Source organism: Schistocerca cancellata, chromosome 2, assembly GCF_023864275.1.
Source record: "Schistocerca cancellata isolate TAMUIC-IGC-003103 chromosome 2, iqSchCanc2.1, whole genome shotgun sequence".
In the NCBI taxonomy this organism is placed as follows: domain Eukaryota; kingdom Metazoa; phylum Arthropoda; class Insecta; order Orthoptera; family Acrididae; genus Schistocerca; species Schistocerca cancellata.
In genome coordinates, this window is record NC_064627.1 from 30,976,403 (window position 1) to 31,000,593 (window position 24,191).

Sequence of the window (24,191 nt, forward strand, 5' to 3'; positions counted from 1 at the left end):
ATCATCCGGTTTTTCTGAAATTATAATCATTTGCTTCGACTTACATGCAAACCTTATCTGTTGACTTTTCACCCGATTCGGATAATTGTATATGGTGCGTCTTTCTTTCTGTTTTAGAGTTTTTGCATTTAATTGCCTGACACAAAATGTAAAGCACCCTCAACCACGTGGTCAGATCTCAGTACAACACGGCACACGCACACATCGTCGGCGGATATGCAAATGATGAGACCTGCAGTTCCCTGTAAGAAATAGAACCACCAGCAGAATGCCTTAGTTTAGCTAGTGTTTAGTCGTGTTACCAGGCCTCGTATGTTATAAAAGGGACCTGAGCAGCGTCAGATGGAGAAGGAGAATAACGTGTCAGGTTAGTGGTACTACTCCTGTCGTCATAGTGTCTGGGTTCGCCATATACGTATGATTTCAGAACGGTGCCGATAGAGACTGAGGGTACTCTGGCGGCACAGTGGTAAATCATGGACATCCTTCCTCCCTATTCGTTAACCCTCACGCGACAGTACTGCAGTGCCAGTTTTCAACATGACATACACATTGTATGTGTCTCTATAAGCTGTTTGCGTGAGTTTGAGATACTCATGTGGCCAGCACCCACGGATCTGTGCGTGATGGAACATGTGTTTGGCCAAATTCCAACATTTGTGGGTAAGCCCGCGTCAGGGAAGCATAAAACTGCATTCCCATCCGAATCAGTGCACGCATCCAGGCCAGAGGATGTGCAAATTATTCTCATAAGTGAGTTCATACCACCAGGTTCTTTGTAAATTTTACTCAATATGGTGATCATTAGCCGGCCGTAGTGGCCGAGGGGTTCTAGGCGCTACAGTCTGGAACCGCGCGACTGCTACGGTTGCAGGTTCTAATCCAGTCCCGGGCATGGCTGTGTGTGATGTCCTTAGGTTAGTTAGGTGAAAGTAGTTCTAAGTTCTAGGGGACTGATGACCTCAGAAGTTAAGTCCCATAGTGCTCAGAGCCATTTGAACCATTTTCTTTTTGGTGATCATTAGAACAACACCACATAATCCTTTCAACCTGTGAAGTTCCATTTCACTCATTTCCTCCTCCCCTTTCGGGTGCTTCCCTCTTCTGTCTGGGCACATATATTGTTGTTCTTTTATTTCAATAAAATGTATCTGTCTTCAAACGTTCGCTGCCTCGATTGGAGCTACAGTTTACAAGATTCAATTAAGTGAGTTAAGTAGTATTAAGTAATGTAATAACAAATGGTTGTTTGTAATGAAATATCCGAACATGTCTTTTAACTATCTTCAGTGTGATATTACAGATGATACTACACAGAATGGGAAAAGAAACTAGAAAAATTCCCAAGTGTATGCGCGAACATTTTCCCGAAGGACTAAACACAGATAGAGACACAACTGAAATTTGATTATAACACGGTTGTTCTTACTTTAATGAATGGAAGTGCATCATAGATCGCATTTAAACAAAGGGAGAATTGAATTATGGCAGAAGAGATGGGGTTTCACAAAATATGCAGTGGATTAGACTGAATTAATCATGATGGCATTAAGACTGGACATATATACGAGTTACAAAATATGAAGTCTGAAAACATGACAAAATGGAATAAACTCTTTAATGGCATGAGTAGCCACAGATAATCTGTCAGTATCATAATACACTAACCTCAGTGGAGAAGAAGCCAAGGAAGTTGTGGAAAAGATAGGTATCGTAAGAGACAAAAGCCTAGTGCTTGATGTGCAGGAGAAGAACATTAATATTAAAAAGTAAACGGTATGCCACACACTGAGAAAATAATTATTGTAGGATGATATGTGCTGTATGTCGGTCATTACGGGTATCTGAACAGGGCTCACTCAGACACTTTTTAGTGCACAGTGCATTAGTGCACGTCCGTAGCAGACTCTGCTGAGCGAGTTGACGTTACGAACAGCATCAGCGGAGTGGCAGCGACGGCTGCAGCGCTGGATGACTTGTGTACCTGTGTCAGGGTTCCCGTGGCAGTCACTGCTTATGTGCACACACAGTCTTATGCAGCCCCCAGACAGACAGCATAAACTTTCTCAAACTACGCATCACTCATGCATGCCTTACAGTGGGATGCTCACAAATTGAATTATTTGTCAGCACCATTCTAAACTGCTGTGTAATATCATCTTCCTCAATACTAAAACAGTGCTCAACAGCAATATACCTCTCTAACAGCATTCCTACTCATCTGGAACACACTGAAAATTTGCTTCTTTGATTATTATTCACTAACTAATTTATTTGTTTTAACTGTAAATTATGTACAAAGAGATGTCGAAGTAACGATCTATGTTTAGCTGTTAACACTTTTAAAGCATTTAAGCTATATCTGTCCTGTTATATAATTCCGTTAATAAATTATGATACTACCTTTATTCCTGATTTCTTTTACGTTGTTCTACCTCTACAGATATTAATAATCTCATTCATTCACACTGTATGCAACATTAATACGACATATGAGAAATCAAATAAAAACGCACCCACTTAAAACCTAAACAACACAAAATAGAAGCATAGAATTCAAAATCGATCCAGATACATTTAAAGCACTTTTTAGTATATGGTGTCACTTATACAGTAAATCATGACCAAAGCGTAACGGTGTTTCAATTTGGAAATCGGGCCAAAGCGTACATACACACATCAAAAAAAGTTTTGCATCACCCTGGGCTCCCAGAACTCCTGAAGATAGCTGTTAACTGTGGATATTGTATCACAAACACAGTCCCTTTGACTGTTCAGAGATGTCACTAAACCCACCAAAAGATGTGAACAACCATGCATGAGCAGCGCTTATTAGACGGGGTGTGTCCGACAGCCGATCACTTCCTGCAATTCCACCAGGAAGGAGGTACACGGCTCGTGTTGTCTGTTGTTCAACCATAATAACGCGGTTCGCTCGCGTAAGCACTGTGACTTTGTGCCAGGAAGGTCTCTCAACAAGGGAAGTCTGCAGGCGTCTCGGAGTGAACCAAAGCGATGTTGTTCGGACGTGGAGCAGACACAGAGAGACAGTAACTGCCGATGACATGCCCCTCGCAGGCCGCCCAAGGGCTACTTCTGCAGTGGATGACCGCTACCTACGGATTATGGCTCTGACAGCAATGCCACCATGTAGAATAATGCCTTTCGTGCTGCCACAGGACGTCGTGTTATGACTCAAACTTTGCGCAATAGGCTGCATGATGCGCAACTTCACTCCCGACGTCCATGGTGAGGTCCATCTTTGCAACCACGACACCAGGCAGCGCGGTGCAGGTGAGCCCTACATCAAGCCGAATGGACCGCTCAGGACTGGCATCACGTTCTCTTCCTCGATGAGTGTCGCATATCCTTCAACCACACATTCGTCGGAACCGTGTCTGGAGGCTATCCGGTCTGGCCGAACGCCTTAGACACACTGTCCAGCGAGTGCAGCAAGGTGGAGGTTCCCTGCTGTTTTGTGCTGGCGTTATGTGGAGCGACGTACGCCGCTGGTGGTCATGGAAGGCGCCGTAACGGCTGTACTATACGTGAACGCCTTTCTCTGACCGATAGTGCAACCGCATCGACAGCATATTGGCGAGACATTGATATTCATGGTCCACACTTCGCGGCCCATTACGCACATCTTGTGAATGCCTTCCTTCAGGGTAACTTCATCTCTCGACTAGAGTGGCCAGCATATTCTCCAGACATGAGACCTATCGAACATGCCTGCGATAGATTGAAAAAGGCTGTTTATGAACGACATGACTCACCAACCACTGTGAGGGATCTACGCCGCATCGCCTTGTGGAGTGGAACAATCTGGACCAACAGTATCTTGATGAACTTGCGGATAGTATGCCACAACGAATACAGCCACGCAGCAATGCAAGAGGACGTGCTACTGGGTATTAGAGGTACCGGTGTGTACAGCAGTCTGGACCACCACCTCTGAAGGTCTCGCTGTATGGTGGTACAACATGCAATGTGTGGTTTTCATGAGCAATAAAAAGGGCGTAAATGATGTTTATGTTGATCTCTGTTCCAATGTTCTCTACAGGGTCCGGGTGATGCAAACCTTTTTTTGATGTGTGTTTATTTCACAACCGACACGTTAAATACACTTCTATTCACTACTTTTTTATTTGAAGCGAAACATGCCTCAAGTGGAAATGGAATGGTAATTCTAAGACTTAATTAATAATTCATTGCATAAGGTTTAGATAAAGCTTGCTACAAACCTTAGTTTCTGTCGTCTATACAGGACGCTAACTTTAACACGCAGATCGTACAGAGAAGATTAAGATTTTCTGCAGTTTAAATCGATTTGTAGCACTTTAACCAACAGCACGTGATCAAGCAAGAAGTATGTGTCGCGAACACTTGACGAAAGGATTAAGGTAATCGAGGCGACAGAGAAAGACGAACAGTCTGTGCTTGAAATAATGTTTCATAGAATTTCAGTTTTATTTTCCCAATGATGATTTCCTCCTGAATGGTCCCCACACTGGGATCCGAATGGAGCAATAGTTTACCTTCGGAATATTTTAACCAACAGGATGCCACCATCATTTAACCATACCGTAGATCAACATGCCCCTTTCCTTCAACTGTTTGAAGCCCAGCACAGCAAGGCCTTGTTGGTTGGAGTTACAAGGCCAAATCAGTCATCCAGACTGTTCCCCAACACCTAATGAATATCCTACTGCCCCTCTCGACAGGCAGTCTGGCCTCTCCACAGACAGCCCTATACTGTAGTTGGACATACGATCAGGCTATTTGTGTCACTGATATAAGCAAGCCGCTCCATCTACAAAAGGTCCATGGTTCGCGAGGGGATTCAGTTATCTTATAATATAAAACACCTATAATATAACCATGGACCTTCCCGTTGGTGGGGAGGCTTGTGTACCTCAGTGATGCAGACAGCCGTATTATAGGTGCAACCACAACGGAGAGGTATCTGTTGAGACGCCAGACAAACGTGTGGTTCCTGAAGCGGGGCAGCAGGCTTTTCATTAGTTGCAGCGGCAACAGTCTGAATGACTGACTGACCTTACTTTGTAACAGTAACCAAAACGGCCTTGCTGTGCTGGTACTGCGAAGGACTGAAACCAAGGGAAACTACAGCCGCAATTTTTCCCGAGGGCATGCAGCTGTACTGTATGGTTAAATGATGACGGCGTTCTCTTGGGTTAAACATTCCGGAGGTAAAATACACCTCCATTCCGATCTTTGGGCGGGGACTACTCAAGGGGACGTCGTTATCAGGAGAAAGAAAACTGGCGTTCTACGGATGGGAGGGTGGAATGTCAGATCCCTTCAACGGGCAGGTAGGTAAGAAAATTTAAAAAGGGAAATGGATAGGTTAAAGTTAGATATAACGGTAATTAGCGAAGTTTGGTGGCAGGAGGAACAAGACTTTTGGTCAGGTGAATACAGGGTTATAAATACAAAATCAAATAGGGGTAATGCAGGATAAGGTTTAATAATGAATAAAAATATAGGACTACGGGTACGCTATCACAAACAACACAGTGAACGTATTATTGTGACCAAGATAGACACGAAGCCCACACCTACTACAATAGTACAAGTTTATATACCAACTAGCTCTGCAGATGACGAAGAAATTGATGAATTGTATGATGAGATAAAAGAAATTATTCAGATGGTGAGGGGAGACAAAAATTTAATAGTCACGGTTGACTGGAATTCGATAGTTGGAAAAGGAAGAGAAGTAGTAGGTGCATATGGTTTGGGGGTAAGAAATGAAAATGGAAGCCTCCTGGTCGAATTTTGACCGGAGGATAACTTAATGATAGCTAACACTTGGTTCAAAAATCATAAAAGAGGGTTGTATACATGGAAGAATCCTGGAGATACTGACAGCCTTCAGGTAGTTTATATAATTTGTAAGACAGAGATTAAGGAACCAGGTTCTAAATAGTAAGACAGTTCCAGGGGCAGATGTGGACTCTGACCGCAGTCTATTCGTTGTGAATTGTAGATTAAAACTGAAGAAACTGCAAATAGGTGGGAATTTAAGGAGATGGGACCTGGATAAACTGACTAAACCAGAGGTTGTAGAGAGTTTCAGGGAGATCATAGGAGATCAACTGACTAGAATGAGGGAAAAAATACAGTAGAAGAAGAATGGCTAGTTTGAGGGATGAAGTAGTGAAGGTAGCAGAGGAACATGTAGGTAAAAAGACGAGGGCTAGTGGAAATCCTTGGGTGACAGAAGAAATATTGAATTTAACTGATGAAAGGAGAAAATATAAAAATGCAGTAACTGAAGGAGGCAAAAACGAATACAAACGACTCACAAATGAGATCTACAGGAAGTGCAAAATGGCTAAGCAGGCATGGCTAGAGGACATACGTAAGGATTTAGAGTCTTCTCTCACTAGGGGTAAGACAGATACTGCCTACAGGAAAATTAAAGAGACCTTTTGAGAAAAGTGAACCACTTGTATGAATATCAAGAGCTCAGATGGAAACCCAGTTCTAAGCAAAGAAGGGAAAGCAGAAAGGTGGAAGGAGTATACAGAGGGTCTCTACAAGGGCGATGTACTTGTGGACAATATTATGGAAATGGAAGAGGATGTAGATGACGGTGAAATGGGAGATATGATACTGGGTGAAGAGTTTGACAGAGCACTGAAAGACCTAAGTCGAAACAAGGCCACGGGAGTAGACAACATCCCATTAGAACTACTGACAGTCTTGGGAGAGCCAGTACTGACAAAACTCTACCATCTGGTGAGCAAAATGTATGATCAAAACTAGACATAATTGTCTCACTGGGAATTCCGCGATCGTTCAATAAGTAAAATATGGAGTTTCAGTCTTCGATCGCTATTCTTTATTTTCAATTACCGGTTTCGGGCTAGCTGCCCATCTTCAGATCTGTTAGACAATGTTAAAAATGTAATTAATAAGAGAGATACAGTTAGTGAAAAACTATCTTAGTTTACAAAATGAAATTTTGGAACATATAAAATGCCAACATACCATATGTTGTAGTTACAGAGTAACTTGTCCGTACAGAACACACTGTTCACTGTCATAAGTAAAGTAAATTTCAATCTGTTAAAACATTATATCGCAGTATTTAAGAGTAATCTGATTGGTAACAGTAAAAAGTGCCCTCTACCTATAACAATTGTGCATCTGTTATTATTTCGCCGTATATATTATTGGCGAATATTCTTTTTAATAAAAACAATTTTTAAGGTAATAACAAATGAATAATCTTTTTGAGTGGACCATGAAACGAAAAATTTTTACATTAATTTAAAATTTCTTTATAAAGAAACATAAAATATAATTAAAATGTAGCTATCCTTCCGAAAATGTGCGTCTACTCTTCTTTGTTTTTGATTGGTGGTTGAGTGGATTTCCCTATGCCTGAGCGTATACAACGCCACGCCGAGTTGTCTTGCGCCGCGCCCAATTCACCTCGCCGCCAGTACGCTGAGGGCCGTTCCGCTGTAGCTGTTTCTTACTGGGGCGTGCTGCTGCGTTCAAGAGTAAGCCTAAAACAGGTCTTTAAAAATCTCATAATAATTCCTGTGCATAAAATCACTTTGCTCATTTAATAGGCCTGGGGTTTTTCTTTGATGTGCGTATATTTCAAGCTCTTCTAGCACGTTGAGATAGAGACTTTTTGGAGCTTTATGTAGCACCTCCATTTGTTGATTTATATTACTAACTTCATGTCTACTCTCTTTTACATGTGTTCCAAATGCTGTTCGATTGCTATGGCTACAATGTTCCCTGTATCGAATTTCAAAGTTCCGCCCTGTTTGTCCAATATAATAACTGTCACATTCAGCACATTTAATCTTATATACTCCCGAATTATTGTATTTCATTTGTTTCGTCGTTGCTGGTTTATGTCTTAATCTATGTGCCATTTGCCCTTCGTTCTGAAATGCCACTGCGATGTTTTTTGGAAAGCATTTAGCAATTCTTTCCGACACACGCCCTTTGTATGTCAGGGTGACAAACTTCTTCTTAACTTTAATTTTCCTAGAATCGCTAATGATGCCCGCGGATTTGTTTTTGATTTTGTTAAACATACGTGTAACATCTTGTGTCCTGTATCCGTTAGCTGCTGCTACTTGCTTAATAATACCCAGTTCTTTCTGCAACTCATCTTCCTGTAGTGGCAATCTGAGGGCTCTGTTGCACATTGCATGAAAGTACGCTCTTTTATGCTGTACCGGGTGGTGCGACGTCGCTACTATGATGTTGTCGGAGCACGTGTCTTTTCTATAGACGCCGAAAACGTGCCTGCCTCCCTCCTTTCTGACAGTCAAATCTAAATAGTTAATCGTCCTGTTGTTTTCCATTTCTAGTGTGAAATGAATTTTTGGATGCTGCTCGTTTAAAACTTTAGTCATTTCCTCTACGTCTTCTTTTTCCCCTTTGAATAATAAAATAGTGTCGTCAACATACCGTCTGTAATAAATTAACTTCTCCTTAATTTCTGGAAAAGAGCTAAAAACTTTGTTCTCAAAGTCATTCATAAAAATTTCAGCTAAAATGCCTGATAGACTGTTACCCATAGCTAAACCTTCATCTTGAATAAAATAGAAGCAGCACGCCCCAGTAAGAAACAGCTACAGCGGAACGGCCCTCAGCGTACTGGCGGCGAGGTGAATTGGGCGCGGCGCAAGACAACTCGGCGTGGCGTTGTATACGCTCAGGCATAGGGAAATCCACTCAACCACCAATCAAAAACAAAGAAGAGTAGACGCACATTTTCGGAAGGATAGCTACATTTTAATTATATTTTATGTTTCTTTATAAAGAAATTTTAAATTAATGTAAAAATTTTTCGTTTCATGGTCCACTCAAAAAGATTATTCATTTGTTATTACCTTAAAAATTGTTTTTATTAAAAAGAATATTCGCCAATAATATATACGGCGAAATAATAACAGATGCACAATTGTTATAGGTAGAGGGCACTTTTTACTGTTACCAATCAGATTACTCTTAAATACTGCGATATAATGTTTTAACAGATTGAAATTTACTTTACTTATGACAGTGAACAGTGTGTTCTGTACGGACAAGTTACTCTGTAACTACAACATATGGTATGTTGGCATTTTATATGTTCCAAAATTTCATTTTGTAAACTAAGATAGTTTTTCACTAACTGTATCTCTCTTATTAATTACATTTTTAACATTGTCTAACAGATCTGAAGAAGGGCAGCTAGCCCGAAACCGGTAATTGAAAATAAAGAATAGCGATCGAAGACTGAAACTCCATATTTTACAAAATGTATGAAACTGGAGAAATACGCTCAGACGTCAAGATGAATATAATAATCTCAATCCCAAAGAAAGCAGGTGTTGATAGATGTGAAAATTACCGAACTATCTATTTAATAAGTCACTGCTGCAAAATACTAACGCGAATTCTTTACAGACGAATGGAAAAACTGATAGAAGCCGCCCTCGGGGAACGTCAGTTTGGATTCCGTAGAAACATTGGAACACGTGAGGCAATACTGACCCTACGACTTCTTAGAAGCTAGATTAAGAAAAGGAAATCCTATGTTTCTAGCATTTGTAGACACAGAGAAAGTTTTTGACAATGTTGACTGGAATACTCTCTTTAAAATTCTGAAGGTGGCACGGGTAAAATACAGGGAGCGAAAGGCTATTTACAATTTGTACCGAAACCAGATGGCAGTTATAACAGTCGAGGAACATGAAAGGAAAGCAGTGGTAGGGAAGGGAGTGAGACTGGGTTGTAGCCTCTCTCCGATGTTATTCAATCTGTATATTGAGCAAGCAATAAAGGAAACAAAAGAAAAATTCGGAGTAGGTATTAAAATCCATGGAGAAGAAATAAAAACTTTAAGGATAGCCGATGACATTGTAATTCTCAGAGAGAGCAAAGGACCTGGAAGAGCAGTTGAACGGAATGGACAGTGTCTTGAAAGGAGGATATAAGATGAACGTAATCGAAAGCAAAACGAGGATAACGGAATGTAGTCGATTTAAATCAGGTGATGCAGAGGAAATTAGATTAGGAATTGAAACACTTAAAGTAGTAGATGAGTTTTGCTACTTGTGGACCAAAATAACTGATGGTGGTGGAAGTAGAGACGATATAAAATGCAGACTGGCAATGGCGAGCAGAGCGTTTCTGAAGAAGAGAAATTGGTTAACATCGAGTATAGATTTAAGTGTTCGGGTGACTTTTTTGAAAGTATTTGTATGGAGTGTAGCCATGAATGAAAGTGAAACTTGGACAGTAAATAGTTTAACCAGGAAGAGAATAGAAGCTTTCAAAATGTGATGCTACAGAAGAAATCTGAAGATTAGGTGAGTAGATCATGTAACTAACGAGGAGGTACTGAATAGAAGAAGGGATCGCTTGGTAGGACACGTTCTTAGGCATCAAGGGATCATCAATTTAGAATAGTAGGGAAGCGTGGAGGGTAAATATCGTAGAGGGAGACCAAGGCATGAGTACACTGTACAGATTCAGAAGGATGTGGGTTGCAGTAGTTACTCGGAGATGAAGAAGCTTGCACAGGATAGAATAGCATGGATAGCTGCATGAAAACAGTCTGAAGACCACAACAACAACAACTACAACAACAACAATATAATATATATAAGTCAAACAAAAAGGCCATTGTTTATTATCTGGGTATGTGTGGGCGAGATTCAATTAAGCAGATTTTGAGTATATGTTATTTCTATTGTTAAAAGCTAGTAAGGGTTAGAAAAATGGGTTAACGCACGAACGCTAGTAACTGTTATGACATAGTCATTGATTTTCAAGGCAGTGGTCGACTGGGCCACCCTCTGAGTCAACACAAGCCTTCCAACGCACAGAAACGTTTTCATACGACATTCTGCACATATCCATCACATGTCTTGACCAATAACATCACGCAGACGCTGTTCACTGGTAACGAGATTAGCGTACTCCTTATCCGTAAGATAATCCCAAAAAAGAAAAAAAATTCCGATGGGGCGAAGTTTGGAGATCGGGCTGGTCACTCCACAGGTCCTCAACGGCCAGACCAGCGCTCAGGGAACACGTCATGAAGAAAAGCCCGAACAACGTCGGACAATTGTGACGGAGCACGATCTCGCTGCCACTGAAATTCATCCGAATTCTGTGTATTATGAAGTTTTAGGATGGCAGTATCCCTCGGTAACTCAGAGTGGGTTTCTCCATAACGCGATCTGCCAGGAAGTACGGGATAATAAATTCTTTTTATTTCACTCCGCCCTATGCCGTCACTCCGGGTACTGAATATTTTGCTCAGAGGTAAGGTGGGGGTGGGAGGGGGGGGGGGAAATCTTTCACCGTCAAAACAATCAGCTGTGTCTGTTCACCGATCCTGATGTGTGGAATATGGTGTAGTCACTCCAGACAGCATTCCACAAAAGGCCAGCGAATGAGTAAGCAGTGGGCGGGATGGCGTCAGCTTCTGGTCACGCAAATCTCATGTTCAGCAGGGCCGACAAACAGTGGGGAACCAATGGTCCCGGTTGTGTTACGTATTGACAGCTCAGAGTACTGTCATCTATTGACATCTCAAGAAGAATATAATAATTCCAATCCCAAAGAAAGCAGGTGTTGATAGATGTGAAAATTGCCGAACTATCAGTTTAATAAGTCACGACTGCAAAATACTAACGCGAATTCTTTACAGACGAATGGAAAAACTGGTAGAAGCCGACCTCGGGGAAGATCAGTTTGGATTCCGTAGAAATGTTGGAACACGTGAGGCAATACTGACCCTACGACTTATCTTAGAAGCTAGATTAAGAAAAGGCAAACCTACGTTTCTAGCATTTGTAGACATAGAGAAAGCTTTTGACAATATTGACTGGAATACTGTTTCAAATTCTGAAGGTGGCAGGGGTAAAATACAAGGAACGAAAGTCTTTTTACAATTTGTACAGAAACCAGATGGCAGTTATAATAGGCGAGGGACATGAAAGGAAAGCAGTGGTTGGGACGGGAGTGAGACTGCGTTGTAGCCTCTCCCCGATGTTATTCAATCTGTATATTGAGCAAGCAATAAAGGAAACAAAAGAAAAATTCGGAGTAGGTATTAAAATCCATGGAGAAGAAATAAAAACTTTGAGGTTCTCCAATGACATTGTAATTCTGTCAGAGACAGCAAAGGACTTGGAAGAGCAGTTGAACGGAATGGACAGTGTCTTGAAAGGAGGATATAAGATGAACATCAACAAAAGCAAAACGAGGATAATGGAATGTAGTCGAATTAAGTCGGGTGATGCTGAGGGAATTAGATTAGGAAATGAAACACTTAAAGTAGTAAAGGAGTTCTACCATTTGGGGAGCAAAGTAACTGATGATGGTCGAATTAGAGAGGATATAGATGTAGACTGGCAATGGCAAGGAGAGCGTTTTTGAAGAAGAGAAATTTGTTAACTTCGAGTGTAGATTTAAGTGCCAGGAAGTCGTTTCTGAGGGCATTTGTATGGAGTGTAGCCATATACGGAAGTGAAACATGGACCATAAATAGTTCGGACATGAAGAGAATAGAAACTTTCGAAATGAGGTTCTACAGAAGAATGCTGAATATTAGATGGGTAGAGCACATAATTAATGAGGAGGCATTGAATACAGTTGGGGAGAAGAAGAGTTTGTGGCAAAACTTGACTAGAAGAAGGGACCGGTTGGTTGAACATGTTCTGAGGCATCAAGGGATCATCTATTTAGTATTGGAGGGCAGCATAGAGGGTAAAAATTGTAGAGGGATACCAAGAGATGAATACACTAAGCGGACTCAGAAGGATGTAGGCTGCAGTACGTACTGGGAGATGAAGCAGCTTGCACAAGATAGAGCAGCATGGAGAGCTGCATCAAATCAGTCTCAGAACTGAAGACCACAACAACAACAACAACAACAACAACATTGTAGTGTACAGGAAAGTCGCTGTGCAGTGACTGTAGGTGGATGTAGCATGACTTAGATAAAATTTGTTTTTAGTTTGGTGCATGGAATCTAACGAAGACAAGTTGTGTTGGTTGCCGTGGTATTTTTTTTATTATTATTATTTCCGATTGACGCGTTTCCCCTTTATTTAGGCATCTTCTGATTGGCTGATATTTGGTATCAATGGGTACGTGAGATACCACGCATAAAATTTTCCAGCGGGTAGATGCCCCTTGTGAAAGCTTTAAAAGCACTGTGCGGTCCCGGTCGAATATATGTGAAGTAGACTGTCACATTCAGCTATCTTGTCAACAGAATACGTCACAGCTGCTAAATTTACTTCAACCTTTCTTGTACTGTTTTACAAGAAGTATATACTGGTATCGAACGATGCTTCACAAAGATACATGTAATACGTAATGGCACATCTTCTGCTTAGGGCCTGAAATAATTTCCAGACTGCACTCAAGACCGGTTGTCTCTTCATATCATACATACGGGTCGCTGTACCAACCCCATTATGAATTGAGAAACGCAGCTTAGTCTAAACGTAGGTAATCGTACTTAATGTCGATGAGCACAAAAATAAACTTGCATTGGTACAATGTTAATGATGTACTGCTTGACACAGTGAAGCTGACCGAACATCTAGGCGTAACGTTGCAGAGCGATTTCAGACGGAGAAAGCAGGCGGTAGAGAAGCCGAATAGCGGAGTTTGCTTTATTAGGGCAATTCTAGGAAAACGTAGGCAATCTATAAAAGATTTCGCGTAAAGAAGACGACTGCGACCTCCTCTTGGGTACTGCTCGCGTGTTTGGTGTCCCCAGCAGGTAGTATTGAAAGAAGATTTCGAAGCACTTCAGAGATGCGGTGCTAGATTAGTTACCGGTAGGTTCGATCAACATGCGACTGTTACGGAGAGGTTTCGCGCACTCAGATTGGAATACCGGTACACAAGAAGAGGTTCTTATCTCGAAACACTTTTCCGAAAATTACGAGAACCGGGTTTTACGGCTGACTGCCAGTAACGCATATTTCGCTTGAGGAACGGGAAGACAAGGCATTACTGAGGTGTATAGGTATTCGGGTTTCCCTCCCTATATTTGCGATTTGCACAGGAAAAACAAAGGCTAGAGGTGGTACAAAGTACCCACCACCGCGCGAAGTATGATGCCCTGCAGTACGTATGCAGATGAACTGTATAAAAGGTTTATCTCTGTCAAATACGTCAGTAAAACATTTAGTAACTTTCACTCACTAACCTTTTGCTCATCCGTTAATTTGAGTTGCGAAAGTCGACAACCGATCTTCCTTTCAACCAAGGCGTTTTGAGTGATGCTGTAACATTTTGTTCCCAATTTCGATTATACTCCGACATTCGTCGTCGCTTTCTTGCCGTTCTGTTCTGGAATTCCACTATGTCCGTAATGAAGCTCTTTAATGCACGAGAGATATTAGGAATTTCTTGAACGGCTTCTAAAATCTAATTTTTCAACTTTTTCGGTTTTTCAAATACCTGTTTTCTCACTTTTCGTCTGTCATTACTCGCATACACGCACGCCGACACACACACACACACACACACACACACACACACACCACACACACACACACACACACACACAAACACACACAGCAAATAATTTGGTCTGCAGCAGACACATCGAAAAAAGTTTGTCACCAAAAATTCAGTACTGGCGGCACACTTAACAGAAACAGATCGAGAACAACAGAGTGGCAACTTTAACACAGAGCCTCTCTCCAAGTATGGCGGCATAAGTGTTTTTCATATGTCGTTTCAGTGCTAAAGTCGTGCGAAAACGGGTGAAAGTGAGTTACAAGAAGGTGGGAGAAATAAGTTTATGTAATTTCAACACAGAAAGAAAACACAGCAAAGATGTACAACTGGCCGCAAGACGAAAGTACAGGATGTACACAAGAACATCTCGAAGAATTATTTTCAAACATAGGGTAATTCTTTACAACAACTTTGCAGATGATATGCCATCGAACGATAATAGGCATAAAAAGGGTGACCCGTGGAAACCCACTTTTCACATGTAATTTTGTTTCAGGTGAACAACCGAAACAAAGTAAACCAAACGCACATGCTGTCGTTTTCAGGCCTACAATGGTTCAAATGGCTCGGAGCACTATGGGACTTAACATCTATGGTCATCAGTCCCCTAGAACTTAGAACTACTTAAACCTATCTAACCTAAGGACAGCACACAACACCCCGTCATCACGAGGCAGAGAAAATCCCTGACCCCGCCGGGAATCGAACCCGGGAACCCGGGCATGGGAAGCGAGAACGCTACCGCACGACCACGAGCTGCGGACAGGCCTACTATACAAAGACAGCCATGAACTTTGGATGACATTAACAGAAATAAATCGAGACTCACAGATGACACGTAGGTTTCGAAAGGTATTTAGATAAACAGAAGAAGAAATACCTTGTATCTTACTGAAAGCGGAGGTTAAAAATACAAATTTAAATTCTGACCTGAAATTTATTTTCAAAATGACTCTGAGCACTATGGGACTTAACTTCTGAGGCCGTCAGTCCCCTAGAACTTGTAACTACTTAAACCTAACTAACCTAAGGACATCACACACATCCATGCCCGAGGCAGGATTTGAACCTGCGACCGTAGCTGTCGCGCGGTTCCAGACTGTAGCACCTAGAACCGCTCCGCCACCCCGGCCGGCAAAATTTATTTTCTTTGTTATGGTAATCTTTGTGTTTCAGTAATATGAAATGTACTAAACACATTTTAATCCCTTCTGCAAAGCAGACTGGCAAAGACATATAATTCAGGTCGGTTGTAAAAGATATACGCTGAAGCAGCATTTTCGCGGCGCGCAGCAGAGGCGCTCTGGAGAAGCAGGTAGCAGCGAGAGTGAATGCAGGATATGCACGCAAGAGGAAGGCGGTGCGGTGTCTTGTGGGTCAAAGAAGATGCTAGCGCTATCGTATCTCACGGTCGTGTTCCATCACCGTGCTGGCGCTTAGTCTCCACTTGGATTCCTTATAGTAAAGGATCGAACGTCTTCGACGCTTGTCTGAAAAGTTTTCGCCAAGCCTGCACAGGACGCGCTTCGTCATGAGCAACAGATTTTTGTCGCCAGTGTTCCTCTAACACCCTCTCTCCTTCTTTACGTGCCTCGTCTTCCAAGAACATCGGCGATCTGTAGCTTGGTCCGTTGTTCGTCCATGGCTTTTCTGGATAGTTTTTCTGTGCTCAGCGCAAACCACTGGCTGACGTTCTTTTAACAGGATAATCTTCTAACCCTTGGACCACGTCTGCCATCAGTCTTTGCCTGACGTATTAGTTGTAACGTGTCATATTTTTAGTTGTGCTTTATACGATGTAAGTATTTGAGTTTTCTCTTCTTGATGGTATAAATAATTTCTTACTCTTTATTCACACGTCGCACTATTGCAACATTTACGACTTTATTTGCCCGTAGTGTTCCTAATAGCCTTCTATATTTCCACATTTCAAACGCCTCCATTTCTTACCTAATATCGCGATAGATATCGATGACTTTACTTCACAAAGTAAGATACTGACACGAACTATCAAAGTAGTTTAGTGCGAAGTGTAGTACTTACATCACACCTACCCACCTTTATTAACATTTACAATAAATTTGACAATCTTATCTGCAACCATTTCTTGCACTGTAAAGATTGATCTTGTCTCATCTTTGACTATTACTATTAAATTTACTGTTTGTAAGTCTTATTACATTTCGAGGTTAAATACTGCAGGTGTTCGAACTGCGTTTTAATAAAACTTATTAAAAATAAAAGCAAAACTTAACTACATAAGACTGCTGGCGTTTAAAATTACATGTACATCAATAATAATTTTAATTAACATATAAGTTTGCGTAGAGCAATTATTCCATGTATTGCATTATGTACTTTATTGTTGTGTTTTTTATGTACAATGTGCACTATGCTTCATCTACGACGATCTATAATGACTACACGTAGTTATCCTGCCTTGCTTAACATTACTGACTTGGAAATTCGGAGAAATGTACTAGTTTGATGTCCAGATGTAATCAGAGAGTAAAAATGGTCTAACAATTTTACACGATTTCAGTTACCTTCTTTGAACCGTGAGACATATTTTCTGTGTCTTTTAGAGGCATTTATTGGTGTTTCAGTTATCATGTGATTTCACGATAATTAATCTACAGTTACGAGAGTATCTGTCATGTATTCCATTTACCGCGCATAACCTGCAAATAGTGCTTCGTTCTCTTACTCTGCTGTGATAACGCTCGTTGCTTAATTAGATTTGCGGCCGTATTAAGTTTACTAAGATACTGTTTCAACAAGATCCAGGGCTCCTGCGTTTAATTCTTTTGAAATAAAATCCGATGGCAATTAGTAGGTCTTTGTGGACGTGCACAGTTCAAGCATCTGCAGCGAGGAGCTCTCAAGTCGCCGGGTGGTGTTTACGGGATATTAAAAAGTCCAACATAGTGCTGGTGGAATATTGAAGAAAAAAGCAAAGTGCAAATTAAAAAAAATAATTCAAAAAATTTAAAAAGGAAATTGAAGATGTCACAATAAAGCTCACTTGTGATAGTGACTTGTAGCCATTTACAGCTAATTATATTTCCGACACATTTTCCAGACATTAGTCAACATATCCACTGAAAGCATCTGCCAATTTCTTTCACAGAATGACGTATGGTTCTGGAGATATGACATCATAAACAATGACATTGGTGAAAAACTAACTTCTGCTTAAAGCTGAACACAAATTCTTTATACTCTACTCTTCCTCTGAGAAAACGTAAGGACTTCGAAATAACTTTAAACATAATTTCAAACTTTTCCAAACTTTTTCACACTTACATGCTTAACTCATTTGTAAACTATTCAAAGCATTGAGGGATCTTGAACGTAGCGAATCGATTCTTTAAAGAATTTGGGCTTTACTGGTTGATGTCTAAAATATGACCGTGGATTCTTAAATTACGCCGGCCAGTGCGGCCGAGTGGTTCTAGGCGCAACAGTCTGGAACCGCACGACCGCTACGATCGCAGGTTCGAATCCTGCCTCGGGCATGGATGTGTGTGATGTCCTTAGGCTAGTTAGGTTTATGTAGTTCTAAGTTCTAGGGGACTGATGACATCAGAAATTAAGTCCCATAGTGCTCAGAGCAAATTTTTCTTAAATTACGTGCTCTAATGATGTTTTCAAATTTAAAATATTACAGAACACATATGACCAAAAAATAACGTGTTAAGCAGGCAGATGCAGTTTCATTTTTATATCTACGCATGGTGAAGGCACAAAGGATCGTCAAATTAAAAATTTTCACATTCAAATTGTTCTATAAAACACATAATGTTTGGTATCACATCCATCAAAACAAATGCCAAAAACACGACAGTGTGCTATGAAATTATGTGACCCGATGCCATTTCCAAGTGCAAATTGTAATAAAACAGATGTGGCTATAGAATAACGTGGTAAGCAGACAGCTACTTACAAAAACACAACTGAACTAGCCCGTAATACACTAACCACATGTTGGCTTAAGTACTATGACAAACAAGTGAGCAGTCACACATGACACAAACAAATACCCAGTATGATTTACTGTTGGGTACTGTAAGAATACAGTTAATGTGTAACTTAGAATTAACACCTTTGGCAGGACTGCGAGTTCTGAAAAAATTGCCACAGTACTAATTCCACATCTAAATAGTCCTACAACTGCATAAAACTCATATGGATTAACGTGCTAAGCTAGCAGTTGACTATTTTTAGGCCTAAGTGGGAGTAAGAACTAAAACATACTTTCGAGGTGGGCTGTAACGTTCACTGATGGGAAGGATGCTGTCAAGGCTCTAACGATTCGATCTGAGGCTAAGTAATTGATGGTTCGTAGAACGATCTGTCATCATCTGACGTTTTTAGAAATTTTTCAGTAATGCTTCAGCTTAGCAAGCATCATTTTAGGAAGGAAGAAGAGAAATAAAACTGGTTTTATTTCCGGATTAAAATACTTTACATTCATTCAGAACGTACCTGCAATTATGCTCAATTGGGCACATTTTCCAACACTTTTTTAACAACAAACCATATTGATGTTTTGAAGAGATCGGTAAAGTTTTATATCAGTTAAACTACATATATTCGTAATATTCAAGGAGTAAATCGTATTCCATGAAATTCGAAATTTTTCATACAACATAACACAGTCATAGACAATGATAGAACAGGCTTCCACACAGAGAAGAAACACAGATATCTCTAAAATACGATATTTGTATCACAAAACTTCGATGTTGCACAGACCACAAGTGACACTACTGTCGTAATTTAACTGTCTTCTTTCATTAAAAATAAAATTGTTACGGCTCGCAAACTAGTCTCAGATAGAAATGATAATTTCTTTCCTTTCATAAGTATTACAGAGAACTTAGAGCTTTGTACTCATAGTTCTCATCCGAAAATATTGCAGCGTTCCTGGAAAGGTTGTTACTTTCATATTCTCATTTAAGCCTAAAGTAAAGTAGATAGAACGAAAAACAAGCCCAAGATGCTAATATTTTGTTTTTCATTCGATGACTAGCTTCGTGCCGAGATCCTTATTCGTTCTATTAACTAACGGAATATGCTGACCACAGTTACTGCAGCGAGGTGGAAGTTCCTAAAATAAAGTGTCAGTTGCTTCTGTAGCGTGCCACATGTGTTTTGTGGACGGTTTAAATGGCGAATTAGCATGGTGGAAATTAATTCGAGAGTTTACAATCATGGTATAGACGTCAAGTGTAAGTTATACATTACATGCATTCTTCCTGGAGCTAACAGTTTTTCAGACTGCTTATTTGTGTGGGTCAGGCTGCTTGTTTGTTTGGGGTACTTAATTCGAGATGATTCTGCCATGTTTTATGCATCTGTTTTGATTGATATCTAAGATGTTGAAATAAAATTCTACATCTACGTGAGTACTCTGCAATTCACACTTAACCATTTGAGGCCCAACATTATAAAAAATCAATTTAAATATGATGCACGAATTGTACATTTACAGTAAGAAACGAATACAAGAAGAAATTGGAAAAAAGTAAATACTCAATTATTTTAAAGAGGTGATGTCACTTTGGAATATAAGTGTAAAATTTTTCACAAAATTAACTTTTATTAGAGTTGTAAACAAAGAAAACAAGAAGAAATTGGCATAAAAATTAACCATGAATTATTTTTAAATTGTGGTTTCACATTGGAACCACTGGGACACACAGATTCGGAGCACCCATCATTTCATGAGATATATTTGACAGCAACTTGGCATTTTTACGAGATATAGTTCCACACCTCGAAACTTCCATGAACTCATAATTCTAAAACTAACTATAGTTCTAAATAGCAATCGAAAATATGTATCGAAGGTACATTTTGCTGTGGTTTCATTTCGAAATAGTTTATACAAGCAGTGGAACAAACTCAAATTTGCTTTCCAACTTTAGATTCAAATTTCGCGAAAAATCTCAACCGCAGTAAGAAATAGCTTCGTTTTAATGATTCCCACCCAAAATCGGGTGTAATATCCGTGGCACTCTTTCGCTTATTTCACTGTAATGCAAAACTCGCTGCCCTTATCTGAAGTATTTCGATGTCCTCCGTAATCCCATGTGGTAAGAATCCCTTACTGCACAGCAGAACTCCAGCAGAGGACATAGGCAGTCTCTTTAGCAGTTCTGTTACATCATCTTGTGTTTAGCTAGTGAAACGCCATCTTTGGTTTGCCTTCCCGAGAATATTCTTCATGTGACCAATCCAATTTAATTTGTTGGTAACTGTAATTACCATGTAGTGAATTGACAGCCTTTAGATTTGTCCTACGTAGAGTGTAACCGAGATTTAACGGTTTCCTTTCAGTATTCAATGTGAATGACCTCACACTTTCGATTTTTTAGGGTCAATTTCCGCTTTGTACACCATATATTGTAATCTAAGAGGGTTGCGAAGATTGCCTCCAACATCGTTTATATAGATCGAGCTCTGCAGATGGCCTGGAGCACTTCCTTGCAGAACGTCACTGACTTGAACAATATGTTGCTGATGAAGTTTACATATTTTTGAAGACTGTTAGTCAAGGAAATAACACTGTGATGCATGACAAGCATCATTTGCTTAATCTGACAGTTTATATGTGAAGATGTTCGGTATGATGGTCCTCTGTACATCACACCACGTGTGGTGTGTGGTTCGATCTATGGACACACAGAAAACCTCCTAAGGCGGTGTGTTCATGGCATAAATGTTTTGTTTATTTGTGTGTGTGTGTGTGTGTGTGTGTGTGTGTGTGTGTGTGTGTGTGTTTCCTGCTAATGTATTTTAGATGTAGATATATTGCAGGGTACACCTTTCACAAAATATTTTGACAAAAAGTTTTGAACATAGTGCAATAATTCATACCTATACTTCCTTTTAATATGATGTAAAGTTCAGAACACTTGGATACTTTTGAACATGAAGTAAAACATTAATATCATTCAGATACTTTTGAACATCACAAAAGTTTCACATTGTTTGCTTACTGTTGAATACTGCAAATGAGCTAGTAGCACCACCGTGAACTTAAAAAATTTTTTTTTGTTTCGTTATTTTTGAATATCCTGCTAGCATAAAGTGGGTTGCTTTTGCCGTCAGTTTTTCGCTATAGCTATCTTGCATTTTTGAAATTTTTTATCATCACCATGACGAATTTGTTAATTTCCAACTGGAGCCATGTTCAATTTTGCGACTCCAACTCTGCCACTGCAGCGACACTACCTGTTGGCGCTTTAACAGTGCACCAAAGTCCGCATAGCTCCACTACTGTCACATGCATCCAGTATCGTATATTCGACGCACTAGGTTGAATCATCCTTTGGCTGCCAGTTCGCCCACTGATTTTAGGCATTCTGAAGGAATGTTGTCTAAGCGTTGCAGCACCTTCATTTTAACTACACTCCTGGAAATTGAAATAAGAACACCGTGAATTCATTGTCCCAGGAAGGGGAAACTTTATTGACACATTCCTGGGGTCAGATACATCACATGATCACACTGACAGAACCACAGGCACATAGACACAGGCAACAGAGCATGCACAATGTCGGCACTAGTACAGTGTATATCCACCTTTCGCAGCAATGCAGGCTGCTATTCTCCCTTGGAGACGATCGTAGAGATGCTGGATGTAGTCCTGTGGAACGGCTTGCCATGCCATTTCCACCTGGCGCCCCAGTTGGACCAGCGTTCGTGCTGGACGTGCAGACCGCGTGAGACGACGCTTCGTCAAGTCCCAAACATGCTCAATGGGGGACAGATCCGGAGATCTTGCTGGCCAGGGTAGTTGACTTACACCTTCTAGAGCACGTTGGGTGGCACGGGATACATGCGGACGTGCATTGTCCTGGTGGAACAGCAAGTTCCCTTGCCGGTCTAGGAATGGTAGAACGATGGGTTCGATGACGGTTTGGATGTACCGTGCACTATTCAGTGTCCCCTCGACGATCACCAGTGGTGTACGGCCAGTGTAGGAGATCGCTCCCCACACCATGATGCCGGGTGTTGGCCCTGTTTGCCTCGGTCGTATGCAGTCCTGATTGTGGCGCTCACCTGCACGGCGCAAAACACGCATACGACCATCATTGGCACCAAGGCAGAAGCGACTCTCATCGCTGAAGACGACACGTCTCCATTCGTCCCTCCATTCACGCCTGTCGCGACACCACTGGAGACGGGCTGCACGATGTTGGGGCGTGAGCGGAAGACGGCCTAACGGTGTGCGGGACCGTAGCCCAGCTTCATGGAGACGGTTGCGAATGGTCCTCGCCGATACCCCAGGAGCAACAGTGTCCCTAATTTGCTGGGAAGTGGCGGTGCGGTCCCCTACGGCACTGCGTAGGATCCTACGGTCTTGGCGTGCATCCGTGCGTCGCTGCGGTCCGGTCCCAGGTCGACGGGCACGTGCACCTTCCGCCGACCACTGGCGACAACATCGATGTACTGTGGAGACCTCACGCCCCACGTGTTGAGCAATTCGGCGGTACGTCCACCCGGCCTCCCGCATGCCCACTATACGCCCTCGCTCAAAGTCCGTCAACTGCACATACGGTTCACGTCCACGCTGTCGCGGCATGCTACCAGTGTTAAAGACTGCGATGGAGCTCCGTATGCCACGGCAAACTTGCTGACACTGACGGCGGCGGTGCACAAATGCTGCGCAGCTAGCGCCATTCGACGGCCAACACCGCGGTTCCTGGTGTGTCCGCTGTGCCGTGCGTGTGATCATTGCTTGTACAGCCCTCTCGCAGTGTCCGGAGCAAGTATGGTGGGTCTGACACACCGGTGTCAATGTGTTCTTTTTTCCATTTCCAGGAGTGTATTTTGCTGTATATCTTTCCATTCTTACCCTTTATATTCTTCATCGATCTACTGAATTATTGCACTTATCACCCACGATTTTTTTTCCGCCATTACCTCCCTGGTACTTAAATTTGTATGCTGGTAAAATATTTCCTCATTAGTTCACGTATTCATCAATATCAAAGCGTCAATATTGAAGTGTGCACTCATTAGCAGATCTTAGAAACTATTATATTGTCTTGTAAGCTTGGGTGGAACGGCCTTGCCCCAGTGGATACACCGGTTCCTGTGAGATCGCCGAAGTTAAGCGCTGTCGGGCGTGGTCGGCACTTGTATGGGTGACCATCCAGGACCCCATGCGCTGTTGCCATTTTTCGGGGTGCACTCAGCCTCGTGATGCCAATTGAGGAGCTACTCGACCGATTAGTAGCGGCTTCGGTCAAGAATACCATCATAAAGACCGGGAGAGTGGTGTGCTGTCCCCACGCCCCTCCTATCCTCGTCCTCCACTGAGGATGACACGGCGGTCGGATGGTCCCGGTAGGCCACTCGTGGCCTGAAGACGGAGTGCTTTTGTAAGCTTTGGTGGAGTCTCGTAGACTTCCACAGTACGGACATTTGTCGAATTTGACCTCATTGTATTCATACATTGTACTGGAATTCGTTATCGGTATCCATGCGACAAAATGCATACCTAATTTCTTATAAAAGGCTCGGATTCTATTGGTGACAAAAAGGTAGGGTAAAGCCCATATGATAGGGACAATCTTACATCACACAAAAGGGTCGTCTTAGCGTTACCATCTTACAGCTCAGGGTCAAAG

The 24,191-nt window shown here is 41.5% G+C and overlaps 1 protein-coding gene across 1 annotated transcript in view; it reads right to left on the reverse strand.

Annotated features, from left to right (window-relative positions):
- LOC126150433 (PDF receptor-like) overlaps positions 1–24,191 on the reverse strand; it is a 492,332-nt gene that overhangs the window by 367,821 nt on the left and 100,320 nt on the right. The window lies entirely within an intron of this gene.